At 40.2% G+C, this 25,097-nt stretch overlaps 1 protein-coding gene across 1 annotated transcript in view; it reads left to right on the top strand.

Annotated features, from left to right (window-relative positions):
* The first annotated feature begins 4,435 nt into the window (after positions 1-4,435).
* The window catches only part of EFCAB2 (EF-hand calcium binding domain 2), a 128,619-nt gene continuing 107,957 nt past the window's right edge, over positions 4,436-25,097 (top strand). The window contains exon 1 of the mRNA XM_060090878.1: positions 4,436-4,682. The gene's annotated coding sequence lies outside the window, so the exon portion shown is untranslated. The remainder of the gene's footprint in view (positions 4,683-25,097) is intronic.

The following is a 25,097-nucleotide window of genomic DNA, read 5'->3' as shown; positions in this document are numbered from 1 at the left end:
TCTTCTATACAGTTCTATCTCCTAATGTAAACATGATAAGAAGTGAAAGTTAAGTTCAAAGATTTATTTTTGAAGCTGGAACTAAAAAAAATTATTCCAAAGTCAATTACCTGTATAATTCTAGCTTTTCCTCTATTTTCACACTTAAGGGGTAAGAAGTTGTACAAGAGATCATGAACATTTTTTGAATCTCTGGGTTAGCTACCACCCTTCCCCTTTCAGGTCTGATTTTCAATGAATAAAGAACAGGGACTCATCAAAAGTTGCTTAGCAATGAGTGTCCCTGAAAAGTGCTGCTTAGAACAGGAAATGCTTAAGCAATGAATTAAACAGTAACTTGTTGTGTCAATGTGTGTTCTTAAGGGAAATAGAAAGAAACATGTACTTCTGCCAGAAGTAGGGCCAGGAGGTTATTTTTCCAAATGCTTTAAGAGTTGTGGTTTCATGTAAGATTTACTTTCAAGCTGCCCACAAGTGCTGCAGTTCCAGCTTCCTGCTCTGGGTCTCCCTGAAAAGCCTGAAGGAACTCTGGCACTGAATATGCTCTTGTCCAGAGCCAAGGATTTAACACAATTCTCCCTCATTACTGAGAGACCTGAAACCTCAACTTGCAGGAAGGTGGGAAGGAAAGAAAAGAAGGTGAGCAGACCACTGGGGCCCGGTAGAAGAGTGGGTTTCACTTCCTCTCCTGCTAGGCCTTTAGCTTAATTCTTTGTCCAGACAAGGACAACATGCATGCCATTATCTGGTTGCTTTAAAGTTCCTAAGAGTCTCTGCCAGTTGCTTTGGTTGATGTTTTGAAGCAGTAAAAAAAAAAGTGGGGGAGGAAGGTGACAAATTCCGCCCAGAATTTTTGCCCTTAACATTCTTCTCTAAATATTCAGGTTACGAAATAGAATATAACGATGATATCTTACATTTATAAAGAAGCAGGATAGCAGAGTGGCTCTGGAATCAGAACTAGATTCCTAGCCAGCTCTTACCAACCAGCTTTGAAACCTTAAACAGGCCATTAATGTGAATATATAGCTTTTTCATCTGTAAAACGGAGTTGCTATCAGCCTCATAAAGATTAAAAGAGATAACATATACAAAGTATTTAAAGAGTTATTTTTATTATTGTAACTGTAATGAAACTGTACTCTTATTCTGTTGTATTCTAATAAGGTTCTCCTTTTCAGATCACAGGGTTAGGTTACTTGCCTTATGGGTAGGGGTAGTGCAGGAGTAGTGTCTTCCTTGAAAGGCTGGACATTCTTTTTTTTTTTTTTTTTTTTGCTGTACGCGGGCCTCTCACTGTTGTGGCCTCTCCCGTTGCGGAGCACAGGCTCCGGACGTGCAGGCTCAGCGGCCATGGCTCACGGGCCCAGCCGCTCCGCAGAGTGTGGGATCTTCCCGGACCGGGGCATGAACCCGCGTCCCCTGCATTGGCACGCGAACTCTCAACCACTGCGCCACCAGGGAAGCCCCAAGGCTGGACATTCTTGATGTTAATCATCCAAGGAAGGGATGCAGGTTCCATTAGAAAACTGGAATTAGACCAGAGAAGTAACACCATCCCTCTCACTTTCCTGGGTCTAGAGCCCAAGGAAGCTAGATATGTTTAAGGCTGCTCATGCTTGGTAAGATTTAAAAATGGCAAGGTGGAAATCAGGAAGGGGCCACAAACTTAAGATGAAGCTCTATCATGTAAGCTAGATCACATCAGGCAGGCAGCAGATTCTAGTAGTAACCTGTGTAAGACCTGGAGTCAGACCACCTCCCAGTCGTGTAGCTGAAGCACTGGAAAAGGAAACTCTCCAAGTCGAAGTTGAATCTCAGAAAAGAAGTTGGGGTTTGACCTCTAAGTACTCCTTCCTACATGGAAGTGGGGATTCCTCACAAGTTCTCTAAAATTTTCAAAGCTTTCAGTTACATCTATTCAGTCTCATGAAAACTCTAAGGTAAGGAGCTTGGACATTGCTATCTCCATTTTTCTAAGTTAACTAAGTTTTAAAGAGATTACACACCTTGCCTAGGATCATGAGGTCAGTACAGGGCAATGGCTGAGGAAAATCCAGTTAAAAAAAAATTATTCCTAGTCCAGGGAGATGTCAACAATCTCCATACTAGGACAGTAAAGGTGCTGTGAAGATTTTTTACTGTCATTTTGCGTTATTCACACCACTTACCCTTTCCACTTTACCCACACCTTAGGTAAGTGAGTCAGCTGTATTCAGAAGAAACATTTCTGTCTCCCTCATGGGCACAGAACAGATGCCTGTGAGAAGAAATTTAACACTATAAATTCAATCATGCAAAAAGACATAACCTGTACACATCCCTCTGGCCCCACTGATGGGCAGAGTGGGCTTAAATTGTCACTTGGATAACCATTTTTCTTCACTTTGTGGAAAGTTTTCCAGAATCATTACAGACTTTTATGTCTCATCAGCTAATTAGTCAATTGAAAAGTACGTATTAAGCTCATAGTATGTGCCCCAAATTGGCATAGGTACTGTGGGTATACAAAAGGTGCATATATTAGGATCCAGTCTTCAAATCTAATTGGGGGGAGGAGTTAATTAACATAAATTGTTTTTACTCATCCAAACTTAAAGAGTGTTGCCTTAAATATGCTGTAGAAGTTCAGAGTAGAGATAAACGTGGCTTGAAATAATCTAGACAATGAAAAGCTTTGTTTCTTAATAAGTCATTGAGAAGACTAAATTCTGTCCTAATTTTTAAAATGCACATTATTTTAGACATAAACATTGAAAAGCTGTTCTAGACACTGCGGATATATGGACAAATAAAGCACTTCCTGTCCTCAAGAGCTTACCGTTTGTTAGGGGGAAACAAGTCACTGAAAATCAATGTGATTTGGGTCGACAGTATGGCTATGGTACCTCAGAGTAACGGGTTGTCAGGGACCTCAGAGTAACGGGTTGACAGGGAAAGCTTCGAGTGCATGACCTTTCAGGAGGTCACTGACAACAGGGATGGGACATATGTGTGTCTGTGGGAGGGTGAATGTTAGGGCAGAGAGAGAGGAGGGAAAGTCATTCCGTAAAAAGGAACTGAAAGCAGCACATGAAAAGGCACAGTAGCAGGCCTGAAGACTAAAGCTGGCGTTTCCCACGTTTATTTCAAAGGCCTTCATCGTCCATATGGAAAGAGGGGTCTTTAAAAAACCAATAGCTAGACCATGACGACTATGAAATTTAAATATACATGAGTGCTGATGACTACTTTTCGCTATTTTTCGGCATTAAGACCTTAGTGTTCACGATTGTATTCATTTTATGTAAGTATATATCTTCTAATATGAGCCATTTTGTGAAGATTCAATTGTTTATAGTCAATTTCAGAGAGAATGCTGATGCAGCACCATATATCTCCTACAGAAAAAATATTTTAATAAAGAATATTAGTCAGTTTTCTTTAGGGTTTACTGAGGGATTATAGAAGCAGAATAATATGAGCATAAAAACTCAGTAAAACCATTAAATACCTTTTATTTTGAAGCCCTCTTAATATTTACAGTTAAGTTTATAATCGATTTTTACATAAAATCAACTAATTTAAATTAGTACACACATGCATTTAAATAGCATCTAAAACTCGTTAAAAATATATATATTTGCTTGAACCATACTATTAGGCATATTACTCAAAAATCATTTTTAAAAGAAAATATTCTAGTATAGTGAATTTTTCCTTAAAATGAGACAAAAACTTAACATGCCACGGCTTCGAAGTTTTAGAAAAGCGAGATTTAAAACTTTCCCTCCCACTAATTTTAACTGGAGGTCTTGTCAAATTTCACAAGAAATTTCATGTACTTAACAGTGAGCATAAGATGGGCACGTTTTTGTTGCTACGAGAACCTTCTATTTTGTATCAGAAATCGCAGCCTTGACGACGCAGTGTTTGCGCCGATTTTACACGTTTTTCTACAGCGATTCCGCTCCTCCAGTAATAACAGTTTAATGGCTCTGGTTTCCTCCCGCGCCGGCCCAGTTTTCCGTCCCAGCTCCAGCTCTCGCCCGCCGTGCAGTCCCCATCTCTGGGAACGGGCGGCGAGCACTGGACGGGAGAAAACGGGGGGCCAGAGCAGGGGCAGGTCTGGCCTCTCCGCGGGGTGCGGACTGGAAGAAGAGGAGGGGGGATTGCCGGTTGGTTCTGTCACCCCGGAGCCGAGTTCTGCACCCATCTCTCCAATTGCGTTCTAAAATATGCAGTAAAAAGAATCGAGCAACGCCACATCCTACGAACTGGAGGGGAGGGGGAGAGCATTGTGTCCCCAAACGGATCATAAACAAGGGAAAGGAGGGGTTCGGAACTTTATTATTAAATATTTCCTCCACGCCAGAAAAACCAGGGCTCAGGCCTCGGTACTGAAGGAATAGGCTGAAGCCCCGGACGCGGCTCAGTGGTCGCGGGCGGCGGGTCCGGGCTTCCGGTCTCCCGGGCGCCAGAGGGTCATGGCGGGAAGGGGGAGGGCGCGCGCTCCAAACTTCCCCTCCCCCGCCCACGCCCAGGGTCTTCTTCCTTCGGGATTCGGAGCCGCCTATCCTCCAGGGCCGACTAGCCGCAGGGCTACAGGGGGCCAGGACGCCGCGACCTAGCTTAGCGACAGCGCTCTCCCCGGCGACGGCGCCGCAACAAGATGGCGGACGACAGAGACAGGGAAGGCACAGGTAAGAGGCGCCGCGGGAGCGCAGCCCTAGCCGCCCGCCACGATCCCGGGCCACACGGGGGAGCTTCGGACAGGGTGGGTCGCCCTACCTCTGGACCCCACCCGCAGTGAGAGGGCTGACCGAGCCAGGTCCCGCCGCCCGCCCTGCAAGGGAGGCCCCCTCCCCTGTTCCTGCCGCCTCGACCCGCCCCGCCCCTCCGCTCCCGCCCGGCAGTCATTCCGCCCCTCCCGCCCCTCCCGCCCCTCCCGCTTCTCTTCCCGCCCGGCCCTGGTTCCGACCCCCTTCCTCGTCCCTTTTTCCGAGCCCCGAGCCTCGCTTCCAGCGCGGGTTGCGGCCGAGGCACTGGCAGCGGAGGGCCATAATGGCGTCCTTGTTCACGGTCTCGGGGACGCCGCCTCAAATCCCTCGACCGGGCTCTGGTTGCCGCAGGCGCCACGCCGGCATCTTCTCGGGCTGTGGGCCCCGGGGCGGGCCTGCGTGAGGACCGATCCGGCCGCCAGAGTCTGGCGGGCTCCTCCCCTGCCGCGCCGAAACCCCGCCCGGGCCAGCGGGCTGGCGTTCGCGGCAACCATTTTGCCTCCGTAATGGGGACGTAGGAGGACCTCCTCGAGGACACTGCCGCTCCTTCCGAGGCTCCAGGCTCCGAAGTGCCTGCTCGGTGGCTGGCGCTATGGTACCCTCCTGGTGTATTGTCTTAAACGAAAAAACAAAAAAAACCCAACTTTAATAAAGACGAAAGAGCAAACTCCAGAGGGAACTCGTAGAGCCCTGTGCGCTGGCCTGGTCTCTGCTGCGGTACCAGCCGGACCAGCGCGCGCGGTCGCGGCGTCAGAGGCGGGACTGGGCCTCGGGGCTCCGGGTCGCCATATCGGGGGGATTGATGTGCTTCATCTGTGGGGAAGCGAAAACCCGGTTATCCATGTTTACTTGCAAGACCGTTACGTTGTTTTAATTCGGCGGTTTGCTTAAAAACTTGATTCTCGGTTACTATCCTACGTTAGTTACTCAAAAATAATTGTTTATTTTGGTAATTGACAAACTCATCGCAAAAACATCAAAAAGGCCATGAAACTGTAGAGGTGAACATCTTAGAAATGAAAATAATACTCCACCTTTGTTCTTTTCTTGAGTGCTTGAAACATCAACATACTATTTTTCTCAGCATGGAACAAAGATGTAATCAGGTTAACAAGTAATATTTACAAGTGTTAGAAGCCAGCCCTAGATACTTAGTCACTTGTCACGGTGATCACAGAAAATCAGCAGAGAAACCCACGAAACTGCAAAAGAGCTACCTACTGATAGCAATAACAATATTTGATTTTTTTATGGTGCCGTTAATCTAAAAGTCAGACTTATTTTTTACATGTTACCTTTCCTAAGATGTCCTTATAATTTTATCGTGCTGCTTGAAAAGTATAAGGTACATCCTAAGAAAATGATTACTTTTTTTGGTATTAGTTTTAAAACTTCCCCAGAAAACCAGATGACTTACTTTGATTTATTAAATTATTATTTACAAAAAAATGGAAGAATCATTAGAAGATAATTTTAACAAGTTAATCGTGGATTTTTAAAAAAGATGATTAGGTCAGCCTGAGGAAAAAAAGCACTGTATTGTGCGGCAAATACAATTTTTTTTCTTCATTTAAAAGAAGTAGATTGAAAGCTGTTTTGATTTCTCAGTTTTCAAAAATATGTTTCTATTTAAAATAAGCTAATTCAAAGAAGAAACAATTCTGTCTATAGCCATAGAAGTAATGACCGTTAAAAGCTGGATGTCATTCATTCAGTTGGCATGTGTTTAATGCCTACCATATGGAAGGCATTCTGATTAGGTTAGAACTTCGGAGGATACAAATACTGAAAAAAATATTTTTTTCTCCCAAGGAAGGTGAGATCAGTAAGGGAGATAAGACATCCATAAGTGGGAGGGAACAGTCAGCTGGACTGAGCAGTCTGTCCCCTCCTGCTGTGGGCAGCAGCCTGGTATCACTGGGAGCTTATCAGAAAGGAAGGAGCTCAGTCCCTGCCCCTGACCTACTGAATCAGTCTGCATTTAAGCACACCTGCAGGTGATCCACATGCACATTAAAGTTTGAGAAGCACTGTTTTATGGTATATCTCATTTATTCCTTTTTTTGTTTGTTTTCTTTGAATTTTATTTTATTTTTATACAGAAGGTTCTTATTAGTAATCTATTTTATACATATTAGTGTATATATGTGAATCCCAATCTCCCAATTCATCCCTCCCCCCACCCCTGCTTTTCCCCCATGGTGTCCATACATTTGTTCTTTACATCCGTGTCTCTATTTCTGTCTTGCAAACCAGTTCATCTGTACCACTTTTCTAGATTCCACATATATTCATGAATATATGATATTTGTTTTCCTCTTTCTGACTTCACTCTGCATGACAGTCTCTAGGTCCATCCACGTCTCTACAAATGACCCAATATTGTTCCTTTTTATGGCTGAGTAATATTCTGTTGTATACATGTACCACATCTTCTTTATCCATTCGTCTGTCGATGGGCATTTAGGTTGCTTCCATGACCTGGCTACTGTAAATAGTGCTGCAATGAACATTGGGGTTCATGTGTCTTTTTGAATTATGGTTTTCTCTGGGTATATGCCCAATCGTAGGATTGCTGGGTCATATGGTAATTCTGTTTTTAGTTTTTTAAGGAGCCTCCATACTGTCCATGGTGGCTGTATCAATTTACATTCCCACCAACAGAGCAAGGGGGTTCCCTTTTTTCCACACCTCTCCATCATTTGTTGTTTGTAGATTTTCTGATGATGCCCATTCTAACCAGTGTGAGGTGATATGTCATTGTAGTTTTGATTTGCATTTCTCTGATAATTAATGACGTTGAGCAGCTTTTCATGTGCTTCTTGGCCATCTGTATGTGCTCTTTGGAGAAATGTCTATTTAGGTCTTCTGCACATTTTTTTGAATGGGTTGTTTGTTTTTTTGCTATTGAGCTGCATGAGCTGTTTATATATTTTGGAAATTAATCCTTTGTTGATTCGTTTGCAAATATTTTCTCACATTCTGAGGGTTGTCTTTTCATCTTGTTTATGGTTTCCTTTGCTGTGCAAAAGCCTGTAAATTTCATTAGGTCCCATTTGTTTAGTTTTGTCTTTATTTCCATTTCTCTAGGAGGTGGGTCAAAAACGATCTTGCTGTGATTTATGTCAAAGAGTGTTCTTCCTATGTTTTCCTGTAAGAGTTTTATAGTGTCCGGTCTTACATTTAGGTCTTTAATCCATTTTGAGTTTATTTTTGTGCATGGTATTAGGAAGTGTTCTGATTTCATTCTTTTACATGTAGCTGTCCAGTTTTCCCAGCACCACTTATTGAAGAGATTGTCTTATCTCCATTGTATATCCTTGCCTCCTTTGTCACAGATTAGTTGACCATAGGTGTGTGGGTTCATCTCCGGACTTTCTATCCTGTTCCATTGATCTATGTTTCTGTATTTGTGCCCGTACCATATTGTCTTGATTATTGTAGCTTTGTAGTATAGTCTGAAGTCAGGGAGTCTGATTCCTCCAGCTCTGTTTTTTCCCCTCAAGACTGCTTTGGCTATTTGGGGGCTTTTGTGTCTCCATACAAATTTTAAGAATTTTTGTTCTAGTTCTGTAAAAAATGCCATTTGGTAATTTGATAGGGATTGCACTGAGTCTGTAGATTGCTTTGGGTAGTACAGTCATTTTCACAATGTTGATTCTTCCAATCTAAGAACATGGTGTATCTCTCCATCTGTTTGTATTGTCTTTGATTTCTTTCATCAGTGTCTTACAGTTTTCTGCATACAGGTCTTTTGTCTCCTTAGGTAGGTTTATTCCTAGGTATTTTATTCTTTTTGTTGCAGTGGTAAATGGGAGTGCTTCCTTAATTTCTCTTTCAGATTTTTCGTTCTTAGTGTATAGGAATGCAAGGGATTTCTGTGCAGTAATTTTGTATCCTGGAACTTTACCAAATTCACTGATTAGCTCTAGAAGTTTTCTGGTGGCATTTTTTAGGAATATCTATGTATAGTATCATGTCATCTACAAACAGTGACAGTTTTACTTCTTTTCTAATTTGTATTCCTTTTATTTCTTTTTTTTTCTCTGATTGCCGTGGCTAGCACTTCCAAAACTATGTTGAATAATAGTGGCGAGACTGGACATCCTTGTCTTGTTCCTGATCTTAGAGGAAATGCTTTCAGTTTTTCACCACTGAGAATGATGTTTGCTGTGGGTTTGTTGTATATGGCCTTTATTATGTTGAGGTAGGTTCCCTCTATGTCCACTTTCTGGAGAGTTTTTATCATAAATGGATGTTGAATATTGTCAAAAGCTTTTTCTGTATCTGTTGAGATGATCATATGGTTTTTATTCTTCAATTTGTTAATATGGTGTTTCACAGAGATTGGTTTGTGTATATTGAAGAATCCTTGCATCCCTGGGATAAATCCCACTTGGTCATGGTGTATGATCCTTTAAATGTGCTGTTGGATTCTGTTTGCTAGTAATTTGTTGAGGATTTTTGCATCTAGATTCGTCAGTGATATTGGTCTGTAATTTTCTTTTTTGTAGTATCTTTGTCTGGTTTTGGTATCAGAGTGATGGTGGCCTCATAGAGTGAGTTTGGGAGTGTTCTTTCCTCTGAAATATTTTGGAAGATTTTGAGAAGGGTGGTGTTAGCTCTCCTCTAAACGTTTGATAGAACCTGTGAAGCCATGTGGTCCTGGACTTTTGTTTTTTGGAGGATTTTTAATCACAGTTTCAATTTTAGTGCTTGTGACTGGTCTGTTCATATTTTCTGTTTCTTCCTGGTTCAGGCTTGGATGGTTATACCTTTCTAAGAACTTGTCCATTTCTCCCAGGTTGTCCATTTTATTCTCATAGAGTTGCTTATAGTAGTTTCTTATGATGCTTTGTATTTCTGCGGTATCCATTGTAACTTCTCCTTTTTCATTTCTAATTTCAGTGGTTTGAGTCCTGTCCCTCTTTTTCTTGATGAGTTTGGCTAAAGGTTTATCAATTTTGTTAATCTTCTCAAAGAACTAGCTTTTAGTTTTATTGGTCTTTGCTATTGTTTTCTTTGTTTCTATTTCATTTGTTTCTGCAGTGATCTTTATGATTTCTTTCCTTCTGGTAACTTTGGGTTTTGTTTGTTCTTCATTCTAGTTCCTTTAGGTATAAGGTTAGATGGCTTATTTGAGATTTTTCTTGTTTCTTTGAGGTAGGCTTGTATTGCTGCAACTTCCCTCTTAGAACTGCTTTTGCTGCATCCCATAGGTTTTGGATCGTTGTGTTTTGTTGTCATTTGTTTCTAGGTATTTTTTGATTTCCTCTTTGATTTCTTCAGTGATCTTTTGTTTATTTAGTAACATATTGTTTAGCCTCCACGTGCTTGTGTTTTTTACATTTTTTTTTTCCGTGTAATTGATTTCTAATCTCATAGCATTGTGGTCTGAAAAGATGCTTGATATGATTTCAGTTTTCTTAAATTTACTGAGGGTTGATTTGTGACCTAAGATGTGATCTATCCTAGATAATGTTCCACGTGCACTTGAGAAGAAAGTGTAATCTTCTGTTTCCGGATGGAATGTCCTATGAATATCAATTAAATCTGTCTGGTCTGTTGTGTCGTTTAAAGCTTGTGTTTCCTTATTAATTTTATGTTTGGATGATCTGTCCACTAGTGTAAGTGAGGTGTTAAAGTCCCCCACTATTACTGTGTTATTGTTGATTTCCTCTTTTATAGCTGTTAGCAGTTGCTTTATGTATTGAGGTGCTCCAATGTTGGGTTCATATATTTTTATAATTGTTATATCTTCTTGGATTGATCTCTTGATCATTATGTAGTGTCCTTCCTTGTCTCTTGTAACATTCTTCATTTTAAAGTCTATTTTTCTGTATTAGTATTGCTATTCCAGCTTTCTTTTGATTTCCATTTGCATGGAATATCTTTTTCCAGCCCCTCACTTCCAGTCTGTGTGTCTCTAGGTCTGAAGTGGGTCTCTTGTAGACAGCATATGTATGGGTGTTGTTTCTGTATCCATTCAGCGAGCCTCTATCTTTTGGTTGCAGTATTTAATCCATTCACATTTAAGGTAATTAATCCATATGTGTGTTCCCATTACCATCTTCTTAATTGTTTTGGTTTTTTTTTTTGTATGTCCGTTTTTTCTCTTGTATTTCTCACTTAGAGAAGTTTCTTTAGCATTCATCATAGAGCTGGTTTGGTGGTGATGAATTGTCCTAGCTTTTGTTTGTCTGTAAAACTTTGATTTCTCCGTCAAATGAATGAGATCCTTGCTGGGTAGAGAAACCTTGGTTGTAGATTCTGCCCTTTCATCACTCTAAATATATTATGCCACTCCCTTCTGGTTTGTAGAGGTTTTGCTGAGAAATCAGCTGTTAACCTTATGGGAGTTCCCTTGTATGTTATTTGTTGTTTCTCCCTTGTTGCTTCTAATAATTTTTCTTTGTCTTTAATTTTTGTCAATTTGATTACTGTGTGTCTTGGAGTGTTTCTCCTTGGGTTTATTCTTCCTGGGACTCTCTGTGCTTCCTGGACTTGGGTGGCTATTTCCTTTTCTATGTTAGGGAAGTTTTCGACTATAATCACTTCAAATATTTTCTTGGGTCCTTTCTCTCTCTCTTCTCCTTCTGAGACCACTATAATGTGAATGTTGTTGTGTTTAATGTTGTCCCACAGGTCTTTTAGGCTTTCTTCATTTCTTTTCATACTTTTTTCTTTATTGTGTTCCTCACCATTGAATTCCACTATTCTGTCTTCCAGGTCACTTATCCGTTCTTCTGCCTCAGTTATTCTGCTATTGATTCCTTCTAGTGTATTTTTCATTTCAGTTATTGTATTGTTCATCTCTGTTTGTTCTTTAATTCTTCTAGGTCTTTGTTAAACATTTCTTGCATCTGCTTGATCTTTGCGTCCATTCTTTTTCCAAGGTCCTGGATCATCTTCACTATCATTATTCTGAATTCTTTTTCTGGAAGGTTGCCTATCTCCACTTCATTTAGTTGCTTTTCAGGGGTTTTATCTTGTTCCTTCATCTGGTACATAGTCCTCTGCCTTTTCATTTTGTCTTTCTTTTTGTGAATATGGTTCTCATTCTACAGCCTGCAGGATTGTAGTTCTTCTTGCTTCTGCTGTCTGCCCTCTGGTGAATGAGGCTCTCTAAGAGGCTTGTGCAAGTTTCCTGATGGGAGGGACTGGTGGTGGGTAGAGCTGGGTGTTGCTCTGGTGGGCAGATCTCAGTAAAGCTTTAATCAGCTTGTCTGCTGATGGGTGGAGCTGGGTTCCCTCCCTGTTGATTGTTTGGCCTGAGGCGACCCGGCACTGGAGCCTACATTCTCTTTGGTGGGGTAATGGCGGACTCTGGGAGGGCTCACGCCGAGGAGTACTTCCCAGAACTTCTGCTGCCAGTGTCCTTGTCCCTGTGGTGAGCCACAGCCATCCCCCTGCCGCTGCAGGGGACCCTCCAACACTAGCAGGTGGGTCTGGTTCAGTGTCCTATGGGGTGATTGCTCTTTCCCCCTGTGTCCTGACGTGCAGACTACTTGGTGTGTGTCCTCCAACAGTGGAGTCTCTGTTTCCCCCAGTCCTGTTGAAGTTCTGCAATCAAATCCCACTAGCCTTCAAAGTCTGATTATCTGGGAATTCCTCCTCCTGTTGCTGGAACCCCAGGTTGGGAGTGAACTCCAGTGGGTGGACTTCTGTGGTATAATTGTTCTCCAGTTTGTGAATCACCCACCCAGCAGTTATGGGATTTGATTTTATTGTGATTGCACTCCTCTTACTGTCTCACTGTGGCTTCTCCTTTGTCTTTGGATGTGGGGTATTTTTTTTGGTGAGTTCCAGTGTCTTTCTGTTGATGATTGTTCAGCAGTTAGTTGTGATTCTGGTGCTCTCACAAGAGGGAGTCTCATTTACTCTTTACAACAGTTTTATGAGTTAACTAACTGCAGTTTGAAGGGCATGATGAAATAAAAGTATGTTGTCTGAGGATAAACTAGAGATTCATATGCTGATATCATCTTTGTTTATACATATTCCACTCCTATATTTGATTCTGAACTCTGAAGTTTCAGAAATTACATCTAACCAATTAATAAGAATAGACCTGGCTTTGAGGATACACACAAGCTAACTAAACTTGTGAAGAGTGATGTGCAAACCTGAATAGTGATTTATTAATTTAAATAGGGGTATGTTGATACATTGATCAGAAAGCTGACCTCTGCAATATCATATATTGTTTTATGTGTATTAAGCTTTTGGAGAGGGCAAATCTATATTTCTAAAGTTTCTTGATGAGCATGGAATCACGCAAAAGAAAAAGGATAGTTTTGAAGGATATATCCATTACCTTATAAGCTCAAAGAGGGTGGGGAGGTCACTTCTTTATATTCAGTGTCTTGCAGAGTGTACAGCACATGGTAGGAATTCAATAAATATTGTTGCATTCAGATCATTTGAATTAATTAAAAGTGTTTATGTTTTAATCAAAACATTACTTACTGTTTCCCCAAAAATCTACACATAAAACACATAAAGCTATTGTTAGGGGTTTTTTCCTTTTTCTTTCAGGTAAGCTATGTGCTTTTATTTCATCTGGCTTAGCAAACATTTTTTGAGAGCCATGGTATTCACTGGCATATCTTTAAAAAATAAAAACATACATGCATTTTGAATTGCTCATATTTAATCTTGAATTTTTTTAAAGTTGTAAAGGAGGATTAAGTTTCTGGATAGCCATTGCACCTAGCTCTTCTTTAACATTTAGGGATTAATCTTGATACAAGTAGTGAGAATATTGGTAAGGAAAAGTAACTAAATCTGTGACGGGTTTCTTGCTCTATTTATAAAATTTTTCTGTAAGATTATATACATTGAAATCATGCTTATTTGTAGCATTTTTGTACTTTAACATAATATAACTTATCTTTTTTCCTAGATTAAAAAATGTAACATATTAATGTTAGCAAATAGAAGAATTAAATATTTTATAATCAAGTTAATTTTTTTAAAAAGGACTTAATTTTATTTGTTTTACTGAAAGGGGGATTTTTGAAATGGGATAGGAAAAAATATTTTTGAATTTCTGTCATTTCTGTATAAGTTTCCTCAGCCAGAGCATTATGGTTTTTGTTTTTTTCTCTTCTTTTTTATTTGTTTAAAATGGATAATCAATGCAGTTGTTGATTCTTTGGATCTTTAAATCTTATTTTAATGTTTCTGTCTCCTAGAGAATTTTATATGGGACTGGAAGGATCTTCTACTTGTGATTAAAATCATGTCTAGGGGGCTTCCCTGGTGGCGCAGTGGTTGCGAGTCCGCCTGCTGATGCAGGGGACACATGTTTGTGCCCCGGTCTGGGAAGATCCCACATGCCGCGGAGCGGCTGGGCCCGTGAGCCATGGCCGCTGAGCCTGCGCGTCCGGAGCCTGTGCTCCGCAACGGGAGAGGCCACAACAGTGAGAGGCCCGCGTACCACAAAAAAAAAAAAAAAAAAAAATCATGTCTAGGAAACAGACTGCTTAGGAATAACATTCTAATTTTTGGCAGGCTAGTGAGCTTTGGAAGGTGTGTCAGTTTTTTTTTTTAAACAAGCTTCAGATACTTAAAGTTCTTTTTAGGATTTACTATTTTTGTTTGTATTAAAATATTCTTTCGACTTTGCATGCTTTGATAATATTGCTTGGTAAAGTGCTTCCAATTCCTTATCAACTCCTGGATGTCTTCGAAGTTTTACAAGTTTTTTTTGTTTTGTTTTGTGTTTTGTTTCCCCATATTGTGTCATTCCTCTCAAAACCCAACATTTGGAAATCTAAAGTAAAAAATAGAAATTACAGGTGAATATTATTTTTTAAAAAGTGAACTGTTGATAGTACAGAGCACAGTATGGAATAGTAGAAAACGTGAGCTTTGGAGTAAGATTTGAATTTGAATTACAGCTTTCTCAAGCTGTATCTGATCTTAGCCAAGATGCTAGACCTAAGGATCTTCAGGTTCCTCAAATGTAAAGTGGGAATAGTTATATCTATTTCATAATATTGTTGTAATGTGGGCAGTATTTTCTTATTCATCCTTATTACCCTCATCACCCCACAATGCCTGGCATTAAAGGAATGCTGAATAAATAGGAAGGAAAGTGGTTGGTGCATTCTAGGGAGTTAGTAGCTGTTTAGATTAGTAGATTCTATATGCATGACGTGGAATCTAAGGGTTAAGAAAAACTTTAAGTCTTACCAATTATTGCTCACACATGATGCATTCATGCATATTTGGGGGCCATTTAATAAATTTTCTCCCTATTTTAGACTGATTAGCATTCAGGGAGAGACTAACTGAAGAAGAAGACTAACTGAAGAAGCAAACTAACTTATAGAAACCTAATTTGCTTCCTCTAATTCAGAATTATTAAGTTTGGAGAGGAAATTCCTTGGTGGTCCAGTGGTTAGGACTCTGCGCTTCCACTGCTGGCATCCTGGGTTCAATCCCTGGTCAGGGAATTAAGATCCTGTGAGCTGTGTGGCGCAACCCAAAAAAAAAAAGAAAGAAAAGTTTGGAGAAAAATTGGACTGAAATTTAGTTGTACTAACCTATAAAAATTTGTCAAGAAAATTTATAATTTAAAAAATCAAATGGACAATGCAATACCATTTCATACCCATTGCTGTTGTTTTTTATAGTAGCAACAGCAACACAAAATAATGTATTAGTGAGGATGTAGAGGAATTGAAGCCATTGTGGACATTTAACTGGGAATGTAAAAAGTAAAATGGTGCAGCTGCTGTGGAAAATAGTATGGTGGTTCCTCAGAAAATTAGAAATTGCATTGCCATATGATCCAACAAATCCACTATATACTATATCTGGGTATATACCCCAAATAATTGAAAGCAGGAACTTGGACAGATATTTGTACACTTGTATTTATAGCAGCATTATTCACAATAGTTGAAAGGTGGAAGCAACTCAAGTGTCCATCAGTGGATGAATGGATAAACAAAGTGTGGCATATACATAATTACTATTCAGCCTTAGAAAGGAAAGAAATTCTGACATATACACTGCATGGATGTATATGTTCATGCATATTTGAGGACATTTTGCTGAGTGGATTTAGCCAGTCACAAAAAGACAAATACTGTATGATTCCACTTCTATGAGGTACCTAGAGTAGTCAAATTCATAGTAGAATGGTGGTTGCCAGGGGAAGGATAAAAGGGAGGTTGTTGTTTAATGGGTATGATGCCAAAAACTCGGCCTTTGTACACCAGTGCCAAATTGAATCTTGGAGACAGAATTTTGGACAAAGTAGAAAAGAATAGCTTTGTTTCTTTGCAAGGCAAATGGGGACACAGCAGGCTTGTGCCCCTCAAAACTCTGTGTCCTTCCCCAGGAGGATTTGGTGAGGAGTTTTATAGCAGTGGTTCAAGGGTGGGGTTGATGATAAGGATTAGGGGGTGTGCAGGGCCTGCACTCCTTTAATCTGGCCTTAGGTGATCTGATGAGTTTCTGTGGTTCCTTTAATCTGGCCTCAGGTGTTCTCTTGAAGAACTTCTCTGGTTCCTTTAATCTAGAATGAAGAATGCTAACATCTTCCATTTATTGGGGGTTTTAGTTCTGTAAAGAGCTAAAAGGTGTTATGTGTATCCCTGGAGGAGAAACCAAGACCCTGCTGCACCATTGTTTCTTGACTGCTCCTCCCTTGTCTCTGCGTCCCCTCCCTTCCCTGATTAGCAACTGTTCAAATCTGTCCTTTGGGACTCTGGGAAGGTTGTGGAGGCTGGAGTCTATTTCCTATGAACAAGAAATGCGGGACACAGAAAGGCTTCTGTGCCCAGGAGCCCCACAGAGTCATGCTTGGTTTCTCTCCCCCATTTTCTTTGTTCCTCCTCAGTCTTGAGAACAGATGCTGGACAAGAAAGGGAATAATCATTTTGGATAGAAACTGTCATAAACTTGGCAGACGAACTTTGTTTTAGGGGGATTCAGTTTTAATCCCCCTTTTCAGTTTTATCTTTCCCCAAATCTTTCAGGGAATGGGGTTACTGCCACTCTGGCTACTTACTGCTGAAATGGGGTATAGTCCTGCCTAAATTTTACAGAATGGCCACCAAATTAAAAATATTTGAGTTCCAAGTCCTGGATCCAAGTCTTGTATGATTAAGATCTCAATCCCTTGGTCCACCATTTTGGTGCAACAGACCCAGTTAGAAGTAGGAGGAGTCACAACTTCCACAATGGTCACTTAGTTTTACCTTGGATATCTGAACCATAGTTATTCCATTTTGACCTTCAAATGTATTCTCCTCCTCAATGGCCAAAGCAGATTTACAATGCATGTCCAAAGGGCCACAAAATAGGCCACTTTTTAAAACTTAAACCATGTATAAGCCAGAGTGACTTCCCCATACCGCAATACATACAGATTTTTTTTCTTTCATCATTTCTTCTTTTGATTTCAAGTAGAAAATATTGATGATTGAAATATTTGTCCCTTGATGCTGGGGTGATTCAGCTGTTTGCTCTGGGTGTAGATGATGTCCCTTGCTGCTATGCCTCCTTTATATTTGCCTAGGTAGTCCACATTGGGGGAGAACTGATCAGGTATTGTGAATGAGCTCAGAGGTATGTTAATGAGAAAACACTTTATAGACCATACACTTTATTGTTTATACCCAATTGTTACACAAGCATTGTACATGTGCTTTTAGCAGTAGACCCAGTTCAGCAGTGTGATGTGAAATTTATCAGAGACCTGTATTTGTCAAAAGGGTCCTTCACATAAATCCTCTTGAAGATGAAGCACTTTGCAAAAGTATCAGAGTGTAATAATAACTGTCTATAAATCACAGAAAGACTTAAAAAGTCATGGTTAAACATTTAGTCACAGTGATTGACCAAAGAAACTTAGTTATTGCTGTGACATACAACATTTACAAATAGCTAGAATTATGACTGATAAAATTTTACCAGGACATACTAGAATTTTAGGAATTACTGACTTGACAATGCTTCCCATGTAATTTAACATGTTAATTTAGTATTTCTCTGAGATGCCTCAAGGTTCCTCTGAAGGACCTAAGTTGGCTGGAGGTCTGAAGAACTTTTAGAATCTGCCAAACAATACTTATTTACTTAACCAAAGTGAAAAGATTTCAAAGGCAAATACAGATCACTTAAAGGCAAAGAAACTCATAAGCTGTTATCAAAATATTCCCAGAAAACTTCGGAGGGAGAAACCAAATCCGGTCTTGCCCCAGCCCACTCCCAGCAAAATCCATTTACCCAAATAGATTTAATTCAATGTTAGAAAATCCTGATCATGCACAACTGTTTTCTCAGTGTCCCTTTTTCACACACTTTCCATCACATTCTGCATCCATATTATTTTGTCCCTTATTTTTTTCCCCCATTCAGAAACAACCAGCTCTAGGACAAAATGACTTTCTTTTCTCTTTGTACCATTCTCCTATTACCTTACTGTTCACTTTCTTTATTATGTAGCTGCATGAGTGCTTGAACATACGGAATTTCTCCTGTCTTTTCGTTCCTGTGAGAAAACAACTCTAGCTGGACGATAGTATAGTAATTTAGGCTACCATTCAAAGACCACCTTTCCTCATTTTCAAGAATGTATGTTGCCCAAACAGAATTACAATAGAATCTCATTCCTTTTTCTTAGTCATAGGTTTATAACTATAGGTCAACCAGTCTACCAGGATTTTCCCCAGGGGGCTATCAGATGGAATTTAAGAAGAAGTGCTTCCCATGGTTGATTGATAGAACACTCATGTGTGGACTAAGAACAAACCAAAATCCTTGCCAGCAACAGAAGCTTCGAACCAAAGAAACCAAAAACCAAACAGAAACTAAAAACCAAATAGCACAAGGCTCAAATTGGCTTCCAAGTCCCAACTTAGCCTGTGACCTCTGTTCAAGCAGTGTGCCTTCCAAACGGGATTTCCCAGAATAAAAAATCCCCCAAATGGGAACCAGGGTTCCTCTAAATGGACAGGGCCAAAGGGGCCTCGGACTGCATGCCAGGGGACGTACCACATGCTGGCTGAGGTATCATGATGTCCCAGACACTACTTTTCTCCTTCCCCAAAATAATTCCTTAGAGTAGGATATTCAGGCTGTCATAGGCAGGAAGAAGAGAGGAATGTTCTTGAGATGAAGATGGCCTCAGCAGCTGCTAGGATGGTCCCGCTTCCTCCATCTGCTCCCGCCTGGTAGTTCCAGCTGCCGGGATGGTGGAATGGGTATGACTGGGGCTCGTCCTTTCTAGGCAAGTGTCCCAGGTTATCTGGCCTTTAAAGGAATTCTCCAATCCTTTGCTCTCTTGAAAGAGGCTGACATGGAGAAAACCTTGGAGTGTCTGATTCAACCAGGGGACTCCTGTGGGGCTGTCCACAAGTCAGCCCCATGTTGGGTGCCAAATTTGATGCCAAAAACTCATCCTCTGTGCACTGGTGCTGAATCAAATCTTGGAGACAGAGAACTGGGTAAAGTTCTCTGTCTTGGCAAAGAATAGATTTATTGCTTTGCCAGGCAAAGGGGGATACAGCTGACTTGTGCCCTGAAAAACTGTGTGTCCCAACCCGGTGGGATTTGGTGAGGAGTTTTATAGCAGTGGTTCAAGAGTGGGTTGCTAATAATGATCAGGGTGTGTGCAGAGCCTGCATCCCTTTAATCTGGCCTCAGGTGGTCTCCTGATGAGCTTCTCGAGGTTATCAAACTGTGACCTTCTCTCTGGAACATCTTCCATTTGGTGGGGGTTTTAGTTCTGCAGAAGAGCTTAAAGATACAATAAGTCCCCTACATACAAACAAGTTCTATTCTGAGAGAGTGTTTGTATGTCCAATTTGTAAGTCCAACAAAGTTAGCCTAGGTACCCAACTAACACAATTGGCTACATAGTACTGTACTGTAATAGGTTCATAATACTTGTCACACAAATATATAAAAAGCAAACAAACATGAAAAATAAGACATTTTTAACCTTACAGTATGGTGCATTGAAAAGTACAGTAGTACAGTAAGACAGCTGACATACAGGTGCTGGCATCGAGTGAACAGACAAGAAGAGTTACTGACTGGAGGAGGGAGGGGAGGTGGGAGGTGGTAGAGCTGAAGGATCATCAGCAATAGGAGACAGAGGGCAAGCTGCAATTTCACTCATGCCTGATGTTGATGGAGTGCACATTTACATCTTTGAAAGTTTGCAACTTGAAGGTTCATATGTAGGGGACTTACTGTATGGTTATGTGTATCCCTTGAAGGGGAACCAGGACCCTGTCCCAAGGCTGCACTATTGTTTCTTGACTGCTCCTCCCTTGTCTCTGCATCCCCTCCCTTCCCTGATTAGCAACTGTTCGAATCTGCCGTTTGGGACTCAGGAAAGGTCATGGAGGCTGGAGTCTATTCCCTACAAATAGGAAACGGGGGACACAGAAAGGCTTCCATGCCCAGGAGCTCCACAGGGTCCTGCTAGGTTTCAGGTATAGTGTTCAGTTTTGCAAGATAAGAGTTCTGGAGATTGCACAACAGTGTGAATATCCTTAATGCTACTGAATGGTTAAGATGGTTAAAATGGTTAAGATGGTTAATTTTTTGTTATGTCTATTTTACCATACTTAAAAAAAGTCAAATGGAAATGTTTCATCCAAAAAAAAATTGTCATTGTTTTTGGAAGGCACTTTGGAAATTTGTATTACTTAAAGTTTTTTATAAATTTGGAGACATTGATAAAATCTACTTATCTGACAAATGGGGATACAAAGTAAATTGTTATTGACTTGTTGGATTGTAGCCATTTAAAACCATATAAAAATTATGTGTGTAAATGTGTAAGAATGACAGGGGAAAACAGAAGATGATATCAGGGTGGTCAGATTTTTCCAGGGGCATTTATTTTTAAAGAGTCTCATATTAATGTCATTTCTACAAAATTTTACGACTCACATAGCAACTATTTTTATATTTTAAAATCTGAATGATAATTATAAATTATTCTTACCCATTTGTGAAAACATATTTACCAAGTCCAATACTTCACAATGCTTTGTAAACCTCTAGTATGGATTTTTTTAGATATTAAGAGTATAATAAAATAACATTTTTAAAATGTAGCACTAGGACTTCTCTGGTGGCACAGTGGTTAAGAATCTGCATGCCAATGCAGGGGACACGGGTTCGAGCCCTGGTCCAGGAAGGTCCCACATGCCGTGGAGCAACTAAGCCCGTGCGCCACAACTACTGAGCCCGTGCTCTAGAGCCCGCGAGCCACAACTACGGAGCCTGCATGCCACAACTACTGAAGCCCGCTTGCCTAGAGCCCATGCTCCACAACAAAAGAATCCACTGCAATGAGAAGCCCGTGCACTGCAACAAAGAGTAGCCCCTGTTCGCCACAACTAGAGGAAGCCTGCACGCAGCAACGAAGACCCAACGCAGCCAAAATTAAATAAATTCATTTAAAAACATAAATAAAATGTAGCAATAAATTTGGAGGTTAAGACCTGGACTTGAATTTGGACACTGCTTTTTTTCAGATTTTACTTGGGCATGTCACTTAATTTCTTTAAACTTCAAAGAGTTCTCATCTAATGAGCACTTTGAAGTAGGCACTGGGCTAAATATTTTACGTGAATTATGTTATTTAATCCTTCCAACAAACCTATTGGGAGATACCTCTTTTATCCCCTCTCTACAAATAACAGGGGCTTGGATGGTAAAGTGGAATTCCAGTTTCAGCTCCAACAGGTAAGAGCTTGGAAGTCATCACCCCTGTTGCCATAAACTGGAAGAAATACTTGGTAATTTTGGTGCATAGCTGATGGCTATGTGGAGGCTGTGTAAATGAGAAACTTCTGGGAGCCTACAGTCTTGGGAGGTCCCTCACACTTCCTTGGGTTTTACTTCCAGGAATCCCACAAGGCTATCTGGTAAAGTGTCAAGAAAGACCTCCTTGTTGCTCTAGCAGGGAGGAGGGAGAAAGTAACCATTTTGAAATCTCCAGAACATTTTTTTTTTTTTTTTTTTTGTGGTGCGCGGGCCTCTCACTGTTGTGGCCTCTCCCATTGTGAAGCACAGGCTCTGGACGCACAGGCTCAGTGCCCATGGCTCATGGGCCTAGCCGCTCCGCGGCATGTGGGATCTTCCCAGACCGGGACACGAACCCATGTCCCCTGCATCGGCAGGCGGACTCTCAACCACTGCGCCACCAGGGAAGCCCAAAATCTCCAGAACATTCTTCATAGCAAAGACCTGCTCTCCAGGAGGAAAAGACCTTACCAGAGCTTTGTCTTACCTATCTTTATTTAACCAACTCCAGGGCCCTGTAGCCTTCCTGTCTCATCTAAGAGGATGGGGATAAGCTAAAAAACACTTGTGAAGGTCACAATTCAGAGACCCGGGTCCATTAAAAAACTGAAATTTAATCATGAGACTATAGAATGTTTTTCTTCACTTACAACTTATCACCACATCAACAGGGCTACAGTACAATAACACTGGATCAGAAGTGAAAGATGTGTGAGATGCAAACTGTGTTTAAGGAGGAATTCTCAGAGGAATCTGGCACCTACAGCTACAGCAAACATTAAACACACCCTATTCCTAGTCAAATTGACATAAAGCCTCACATTAATGATCTTCTGTCTCAGTTCCTATTACCTGATTCATCATGTGTGGTTTTTAACCAAAAGTTACAAGGCACGCTAAAAGGCAAGAAAAACAACCTGAAGAGAAAGCAAGCATCAGAACCAGACTCAGATATATTATACAGATTTTGGAACTATCAGATAAAAAATTTAAGAGCTATGACTAATATGTTAAGGGCTGTAATGGAAAAAGTAGACAAAATGCAAGAACAGATGAGTATTGTAAGCAGAGAGATGAAAACTCTAAGAAAGAAAAGGAAATGTTAGAGACCAAGTGCAGTGTAATGGAAATGAAGAATGCTTTTGATGGGCCTATCTATCAGTAGATTCAACATGGCTGAGGAAAGAATCATTGAGCTTGAAAATGATGTCAATAGAAACTTCCCAAACTGAAATGCAGGGAGAAAACATGAAAAACTAAAGCAAAACCCAGAGCATCCAAGAACTGGGACAATTAAAAAAGGTGTAAAATACACATAATTGGAATTACCAGAAGGAAAGGAATCAAAGAATGGAGCACAATAAATATTTGAAGTAATAATGGCCAAGAATTTTCCAAAATTAATGACAGACAGACACCAAACCAGATCTAGGAAGCTAAGGGAACACCATCAGAATAAATACTGAAAAGCTATGCCTTGGTATATTGTATTCAAACTGCAGAAAACCAAAGATAACAAGAAAATCCTGAAAGAAGCCAGAAAAAAAAAAAACACCTTACCTAGGCTTCTTGTCAGAAACCATGTAAAGCAGGATAGAGTGGACTGAAATATTTAAAGTGTTGAAAGACAGGTAAAGCAATGTGACCAAGGCCACTTAGCTAAGTGTTGAAGCAAGGACTCCAAAGCCAGTGCTCTTAGCCTCTATACCCCATATAGAGAAGTCAAGGGGAATTTTATATAAAAGGAAGGAAAAATTGGCCCATGATCTCATTATCTAGAGCAGTAGTTCTCAAACTTCAGTGTACATCAGCATCACCTGGACTAGTTAAACCATAGGCTGCTGGGTGCCATTCCCAGAGTTTCTGAACCAGCTAAGTCTGGGACGGCTGAGGTGGGATTGGGGGCCCGAGAATTTGCATTTCTAACAAGTTACCTTAGGATGAGGATGCTATTAAAAAACCATTGATCTAGAATCTAGAGTAAAATTTGCCATTTTAATATATTTCCTTCCAGGTTTTTTCTAGGCAGATTTGTATTTTTTTTGTTTTACAGATTTGAGATTACCATGTATATGGTTTTATATGCAGCTTTTCCACTTACTATTATAAGCACTTTTTCATGTCATAAGTATTTCTCAAACATTATTTTTAATACCTGGCATTCATTATATTTATGAAATATATTTAAGCTTTCCCTGACTGTTGGATGTTTACATTGTTTCCAAATTTTCTGTGCTATAAATAATGCTGCAGTGAATATTCAATGAATGCCTTGTGTCAAGAATCTTTTGACACAGCTTTGATCCCCACCCTCTATCCCCTTTGGAAAAATGATTTCATTCAATCTTGTCTTTGTTGGCTCTTGCTAGTTATAATACTTATGAGTTACAGAAGGTAATCTAATTTCTAAATTCTGTGAGTACCTTGTTGTGATTCTTTTGTACTACTTACATTATTTTCTTTTAAAAATGTTTCATCAAAGATACATAATTATCAGTCAGGTTATGATCAGGGTAATATACATCTTTTTGCTTATTGTTTGTCCTATTATAGTGGAAACTCCATGAAGTCAGAGACTTTATTTCACTTACTGTTTAATCCCTAGAATTTAGAACAATTGTAGGAGGTAGTAGTCAGCCTGTAAATATTTGTTGAAGAAATGAATAAACCAGGAGTAACACATTGAGTAAAGAAGTTTAATGTCACCCTGCATGGTCTTATTATGGGTAAATGTATTTTTCTGTTAACCTTCTAAAAATATTGAAAATAGCTCAGAGTTACCCTCATTACATTTGCAGAGGCACTCAGATTGGAAATTACATATTTAATCCAAGCTCATCATTTAAACAGCTAGAATGGCACTTCTACTTCAACATGATGATTGAACACCCCTTTATTTTTACCCTTTCTGAAACCCCACTAGAATGACAGTAAAGGAATTAAAAAAAAAGGTATAAACTTACAAAAATAAAGAGAACAGGAGAGGAGATAATGGGATTTGTAAAAAGACATTACTAGAAGAGGTAATAAATTATTAAACTGATGGATGAGTGGCCACTAACTTAGCAGAACCAAAGAAAATAAACGTAAGCCTATAGAGGAGGGAGCCTAAAAGAAACAAACCAAGTGGAGCTGTAAAATCCTGGAAGGGCTTAGGATTGGAGGCAGCAGCCGTCTCTGATGGCCTGTGTGTGGAGTAAGGCTAAATTTGGGAGGTTTGGATGAAAGTCATAAGGCAAATGGTTGGATCTGTCATCTCTTGGAGTAACCAGCTGATAACTTCCCTTCCATCCATGGAGAAGACTGGAAGTTTACTTTAAATCAGAGAGATTTAGGATTTAGGGATACCTGGCACAGTTGATGGTAGGGGGTGATGTGCCATAATTTTTACCAACTTTGATATAGTAGCTGAAATACTAACATTTGTATTCAATTTAATATTACCACATAGGTAAGTACTTCCGAGTAGGACCCAAGATAATAAATCTGAAAAGTGGTAGTATGTCTAATAGGATGTCAAAGAGATGGGGATTTGAAATTCTTTTAAGA

This window comes from Mesoplodon densirostris, chromosome 2, assembly GCF_025265405.1.
Source record: "Mesoplodon densirostris isolate mMesDen1 chromosome 2, mMesDen1 primary haplotype, whole genome shotgun sequence".
NCBI lineage: Eukaryota > Metazoa > Chordata > Mammalia > Artiodactyla > Ziphiidae > Mesoplodon > Mesoplodon densirostris.
Note: the sequence above shows the minus strand (reverse complement) of the source record. Positions and strands in the feature narration are given on the sequence as shown.